This window comes from Labrus bergylta, chromosome 12 (assembly GCF_963930695.1).
Source record: "Labrus bergylta chromosome 12, fLabBer1.1, whole genome shotgun sequence".
In the NCBI taxonomy this organism is placed as follows: domain Eukaryota; kingdom Metazoa; phylum Chordata; class Actinopteri; order Labriformes; family Labridae; genus Labrus; species Labrus bergylta.
In genome coordinates this window covers 5,120,650-5,128,059 of record NC_089206.1, presented here as the reverse complement: position 1 = coordinate 5,128,059, position 7,410 = coordinate 5,120,650, and the positions used below count along the sequence as shown (strand labels likewise).

Genomic DNA, 7,410 nt, shown 5'->3' with positions numbered 1-7,410 from the left:
TTCAATCAGAACATTTTAGCTCTGGCTCTATGTGGATAATCAAGGGTCCGTGTACCTTCCGTTCATTCTATTTCCAATGCTGAAACGCAAATCGGAAAACAAAAAAACAGGCATTTTTCTTTTTCAATCTATGGAGCAGATTTTAAAACAAACAAACAAGAGCCGGTATTATAAGGAGAACCAGAAGCAGTATTTTAGCTTTTTTTCCCGCGATTAGCACGTCTTTAGCACAACAGTAGCAGATTCGGTTGGCAGGAGTGTGAAGACTGGACGAGATGGTGTCACTCGAGCCCTGTGGAAATTTAATTAGAGAAATGATTGCTCAAAATCTCTCGCACGCGGATATTTCCACAAATTTATTACAATTAGGTGTGCAGCAAGGATGTTCTGAAATGAGTGTCAGGAGATTTTGTGCACATCTCCAGGAGGGGACATGTATCCGACACACAATTAGAGGTTACTATCAGCAGAGCAATAAATCAGGTAGGCCTAAGTTATTTTGGATTTCTTTGAGTTACAGAGGTGGGTAGTAACAAGTTACATTTACTATGTTACATTTACCTGATTAAGTTTTTGGATGAATTGTACTTCTAAGATAGTTTTACATCATCTCCATACTTTTTACTTTTACTTGAATAGATTTGTGAAGAAGAATGTACTCTTACTACACTCCATTAGGGCAAACTGAGCTAGTTACTTTTTTCTTTACCCATTCACTATTCTACGCATTATTATTATTATTATTATTATTATTATTATTATTATTATTATCATCCCCCTACGCATCAATTTAATGTTTTATTTTGTCGGACAGAGGGACTTCCGCCATAGGCTCTACCACCTGACTGTGTTTCACCAATCACATTTGGAAATGTGTGTTTCTTGTGCTGTAATTTGTTATTTTGTAAATATTCAATTTATTTTTCATTTTTATTTATTCTATTATTTTATTGATTGGAAGTACTCAAATTTACCTGAAGATTAGTATTTTGTATTTTTTTCTGATTAAATGCATGTCTTCACAAATTAATCAGATGTTACTCAACAGTTGCTCAGTACTTCAGTAGTTTTTTCCCCCAAATACTTTTTTACTCTAACTCAAATATTATTTGGATGACTACTTTTTACTTCTACTTGAGTCATATTATGCTGAAGTAACAATACTCTTACTTGAGTACAATTTTTGGCTCCTCTACCCACCTCTGTTGATTTATTTCTAGACTACGTATATTTTATGAAATATAAATCCATGAAGACTAGGCCTACATGTTACAGCTTACTTATGTTGATTCATCAGACAGGGTCAACATACAGGTATGTCTGCAATGGGAGTGGTTGCTGGTGAATGCCGGGTGGGGAAGATTTTGAGAACAACTCATCGTCCCCATCACGAAATGCGCAAACGTGTAAGTATTTTTTGCAAGTCTTTAATGTTGTGGTATATTGTATAATGTATTTTACTAGCTAACTTTTACTTACTTTTCCCCCAAAGGGTGCACGTAACCTTAACCCCGTCCCCTACAGTGCTGCATACATGGGACACAAAATCCACATCGACCAGAATGAAAAATTGGTCATGTTTGGAGTGACACATGTTCTCGCAATAGATGGGTACAGCAGTAAGGTCGTTGCCCACGCAACCATGCCAGTCAAGAATAACCTCACGATATATGAAGAAGTTTACAGGTTAGTCCAGAACTTCTTAACTTTTCTTTTCTCAACCTTTCTCTGATTTCAGAATCCAGGGCAAAAATTCAGGCAGGCGTAATTTTTTGTGAAAAAGTCCATGGAAAAGTTAGTCTTTATACATACGTACTTTTTTTTTTTACTTTGTATGTAATTTAAAGACTAACTTTTCTCACAACTTCACTTTTCTGCAAGTTTTTTTGTGACTTTGTGACTTTTTTCAATTTTTGTGACATTTTTTAAAACTGTTTGTGACTTTTTAGAAAAACGGTCGAATCCATATAACAAACTATTATACGTTATATGGATTCTAACGGATTTTTTTTGTCTTTTTTATTTGTGATAGGCATACTGACCCATTATTTCTCAAATGGGGGTCCGTGTACCCCAAGGGGTACTCTGAGGTACAACAGGGGGTACATTTTGGATTGACCAAAAGCACTGTAGTTGTTAAATAATAAAATGAATCCTGAAAAATACAGTGCTTTCAGTCAATCCAAAATGTTAATAAACCTCAAACCTGAAAGTAAAAATAAGTTTTGGCTTTCTTAGAATCTGTGTGCACAATTATTAGGCAACTATAAGTGTGTAGAACTATTATGCAACTGAATGAAAAATGAAAATGTTCCCATTTCACCTGTTTACATTCTTCTGTTAAAGTGAGAATAATAAACAAACAACTCAAAATGTCCAAATAAACATTTCTGACAGTAAAAAAAATAATCTGTGACCAATATAGCCACCCTTCTTTTCAATAAGTCACAAAAACGGTGCACTAGTAGATTGCAATATTGTTGGTCTATCCTACATTGTAGACTCAACATTTGATGAGTCAACATTTGATTGAGTCATGTTTCACTATTTTACAGATCAGCAGTTCTTGGATGTGGGACCAGGTCAGGGTGGACCATGGCCGGGAATTTTACTTGTCCCTCTACATGCAGGAGATGCTGTCTAACCACAGACACAACTTGCAAAGGCAACCATATTGCCAAACTCAGTCTACAAAGGTGAGGTAACGGTCTCCTTAATGTACAAAATGTGGGAGGGGGGGCTACAAGGAGATCTGGCAAAAAACACTGTGGTGAGTTGAATATCTATAGCATATCTATAGCATATCACCCAATAGGACACATCTTTGTGCAGACCGAAATATCACTTTAACCAGATGCACCCTTGAGTGGGGGTGCTTGTAGGTACCCATACGCATCAATGGTCCTGCTCCTTGGACTCCTAATCAAACCTCTTCATACTGTCTGTAAACTTTTTACATCTGATATAATCCTGTTTCCTCTCACCATGTTGATTTTGCAGACTAAATGTAGTGGGGATTCTTTTAATTGAGTATTGTTTTTATATTATCTACCTTTTAGTTTAAAAACAAATCTACCCTTTTCTTGTCTACAGAATCATACGGTAGAGCGAACGTGGGTAGAGATAATTAACCGGGTAAATTACCCAGTGAAGGAGGCCCTCATACAGCTGCAGGATCAGGAAGTCCTCAACATGGATGACAACGTGACTAGATACTGTACATCTAACCTTACTGCTGAGCTTTGCAAGATTGGTATAACAAGAGCTGTACATGCATGGAATGCACACAGAATCCCAGGTGAGTTAAATAAAAAAAACATGTATCACACAATCCAGTCCTTTTTTGTGAACTTCTTATTTTAAAGTTGACAGTGAATTTTAACCATAATCACATTTTGTGACCTATGCTTTGCTTCACAGGCAAAGGAACACCCAATTGCTCGGCAGCAGGAGGATGTCCAAAAAAACTGGGAGAGGAGTTGTTGCTCCATGCCTCCCAAGCAGCAGACATGTACCAGCAGGATGTTGGCTCTTCACTGACTAGAGTCTCCTGCTTTGGAACTGACCCCTTCTCAACTGAGGAGGACAAAATATCAGCAGAACAACTTTTTGCTGTAGAGTACCCTGATATTTCAGTTTTATTAGATAATGTGGTAAACTATAACTTTGTACCTTTTCAAGATGCATTGCTGTATCTGATAAACATTACGCAGAAATATGTCAAATAAAGACAAGTTGGTTCTGGATATACTGTATATTTTGTCACTTTCCTTTAACAAATAAAATCAAACACTTGCTAAAATTGCAACAGTAGCAATGTGAGGCACTGGTCGGATGTCAGCATCCACTGGTCAACGCAGTTTTTGCAGCCAACAAAGCTTTTGCAGCATACGGCAATCACAGGCTCTTCCATTAGCCCTGTTTGATGAAAAAAATAAAAAGGACAATACATATGCAATATTAGAGTTCAATATATTCTCTTGTCTTTACTTAAAGGAACAGTTCACCCAAAAATGAACATTCTGTCATCATCTACTCACCCTCATGCCAGTTAAAACACAGGTGTAGTTTGTCCATATAACACACAAGGAGGTTGCAGCACTACTGGAGAGCAAGTGGGTCTCCATTGACTTCAACACAGTGCATAGAAAGTCAATGGAGACCCACTTGCTACTTGTGTTTTAACTGGCATGAGGGTGAGTAGATGATGACAGAATTTTCATTTTTGGGTGAACTGTTCCTTTAATCTACATATTACATATGTGTAAAAGCTTGGCAAGGGACAGTTTCACTATAACATGGAAAAGCAAAAATTAATGATTGATTCACGTGAACATTCAACTAGATCCTGCTTAAAAGGTAGATTTTAATATAGATCAAACAACAAATTATGTTACAGACCTTTGCATACAACCAAAGGCATCCTTCATGTGTGTTATCATGGTGTTGGTCAGAACCAGCATGGTGCCCCTGGTGCTGCTGGCATGTGTTGACAGGTCTTTTATGACTGTGGTGACTTCCCTCAGTCCTTGAGCAGCCAAGATCACTTCTTCTATTTTATCATGGACCCCCTGAAGACCTGTGGAGTCCATATCTTTATTACTACAAGGAGGGTTAAAAACAAAAACAAAAAACAAATGTATGATACAATATTCATATAACTCTTTCTTGTTTTTTTTTTGTTTTTTTTTGTTTTTTAAGAGAGATGTTATTTAAAACAATATAAAGACAAATATTGATAGGCAGTAACTCAAATGTTTACCTCAGTTTCTTTCCCTTTGTTCCTTGCTGGAACTCATGGAAGATCTGCTCTGGGACAGCAAGAAACTTTTTTGCATTTTGCTTCCAATACTTGGATCCTAGCAAGAGAGGAAGACAAATCATGTAACAGATATAATGTAAACACATTTACAGCTGAACAGAATACTTTGTGGGTCCAAAAAATTAAGAGATAAAGAGAGCATAGTATTGAAGTAGATGGGGCATGTAGTTTATCAAACAAAGCATTTTCATTTATTTTTATGCAATTATTCATTTTTTCAATTAGTACCTCTTGTCCCTTCGGAGTCCACAATCTCATTTCCCTGGGCATCAGTCAGGATGAGAGGGTCATCACTCTGCAGGACATCATGTATTTTTGCAAGGATACCTGTGGTTGTGGCTTCAAACTCAAACAGTCTGAGTACAACCATACGGGCAGGCTTCAGTTTCCCCTGGCTGAGCTCAGCAATGAAAACAGACCTAGAAAGATTGTTGTGGGAGTGGTTTACATCAAGTCAAATCAATTAATTTCATCTCAAATACATAGTCTACATTACAATTGATCCAATTACAACTGATTCAAGTTTTAAAATTATCTTGGTTACAAAGGATCACAAAAACAAATACAATGATGTTGATGTATTCTTATGTAGCTAGCCTTGGCCCAAACGAACCCCCTTTTTAATATGTAGCTTGCTAGTCAAGGGTAGGGGCTCTGAAGTGATGGAACTGGGGGTACCTTTGGAAGGTGTTACTCATGCTTGCTCGCGGGGTAGTGGGAGCAATGGCCTGAGCAGGTGATCCTAGAGCAGCAGTGGGCTGTGCTATACGATGGAACTGGAAACGGTTCTGGCCTGACAATGGAGGAGTCTGCTCGGCGACTGGTAGAGCAATATCATCCCCATGAACCTCATAGTGGCCACGAGGTCTAAGGTCCAAGCAGCTGAAATGTCCAGCCGATCCCGGGAATATCGCCACATTGTCATCATCAGTTATGCACAGGCTAGGAGCATATACCTTTGAAAGAAAACATTGAGAAGCCTTAATCAGTCGGCTATTCGTGTGCTATGCATAGCATCCTTTGATTTTAGCATGTTCGCCAAGCAAACGAAAAAAAGTGTTACTTACCTGGAATATTCTGGTGATTTTGTCTCCAATCATGTTGTCCTCCTTAAGCGTTAGCCTTTTGTTTCCTTTAAAAAGGATATAACTGGTTGAGTCCATTGCGCACGAGGAATTGTTACCGTATCGACACCAAGTTGAAATTAAACTAGACGAGCACCGCGACCTTCCTGACCCTTCCTGACAAGCGGACCAATCCGCGTGATTATTTATTTATTTCCGGGCCACAGACTGAAAAGCGTAAAAATTGAAAATTGAAAATTGAAAATGGAAAAACAGAAATTTAAGGCCTTTCCCCGAAAACTAAAAGTTGAGTCAGAAAATGCAATAGTTTTTAAAAAAAAGGGTAATTAAATAGTTGTCCGATTTTTGTTTCAGAAATGGAAATAGAAAAAATGGCCCTAAGTTTGTTGTTTGATTTGCGTTTCAGAATTGGAAATAGAATGAACGGAAGGTACACGGACCATCAAGGTGCACTTTACGATAAATGCAATATTTTTCACACTAAGCAGCTGATAAACAGTCTCCAGTGACGCTGAATGAATTGGAGTTTATGACTCCTGATTGCAGCCTGTTTCTCTTCATGGTAGGTACAGAAGTTCTTCACCACAGGCGACCACTTACAGCACGAGTTCAAATCTGTGTTTATTCACAATCAGCCTCGACTAATCGCTCCCGGAGAGTTTTATTGCTACCTGCTGTGTTTTCCTCTCATTCTAATGGGGAATTAAAATAACAGTACAAAAGAATTGGATATTAAGTACATTTATACTGTAGCGTCTGTTTGGTTCAAACTTCAGTTCATACATCTCTCAGCCACAAAATGAGAATAACCAATCAGCAACAAGTCTTTAAGTCACCAAAGACAGATTAAGAAACGTTTCCTGATAAATGATGTGTATTGTATACCTGCATTAAGATGTGTTGAGATGTGAGGCAGACAAAGCCGTTTGGCATTGCATGGTTTTCTCTTTATCGTCGTTTGTAATCTTGCAGAGAAGCTTCTTTTTGTCTTTTCCTCACCTGCTCGAGGTGAGAGACACCTTGCCATCGGCACGACAAGCAGTGAACTGAAGTGTGAGTAAACGTCTCCTGTGTTTAATCACAAAAAATAAACCCAATGAGCCACAGTATACCTTATCTCTCACAGAGCAGGAAGCATCCAACCTCCACTATCACAACAGCACATTCAGATCACAAGGTTAGCTCAGCTGGCTCCATCACCTTGACAATCAGTGAGACTCAATTATCAGCAATCAACAGGCCTGCTGAAGTGTCCTTCAGCGGCACGCTGCATCATGAACAAGGACCTCCCTGTAAAGTAGACACAGAGAGCCTCCCCGCTGTAACCAATAATACATCATCAAGTCATTAATATGTTCGGCAACCCAAGACGCATTTTACCATAAACTGTTTCTTTGTAAAGGCTCATGGCTTCACTTGTAGAGCAGAAGTACAAGAATGTGAACAGGCCTTGAGTAAAAAAAACAAGCTTTCATGTCTGCATGTGTGCAATCTCAGAACCCA

General features: G+C 38.4%; 1 pseudogene; it reads left to right on the top strand.

The window, feature by feature from the left end:
• The first annotated feature begins 314 nt into the window (after positions 1-314).
• On the top strand, positions 315-3,746 carry LOC136181043 (uncharacterized; annotated as a pseudogene).
• The last annotated feature ends 3,664 nt before the right edge of the window (positions 3,747-7,410 follow it).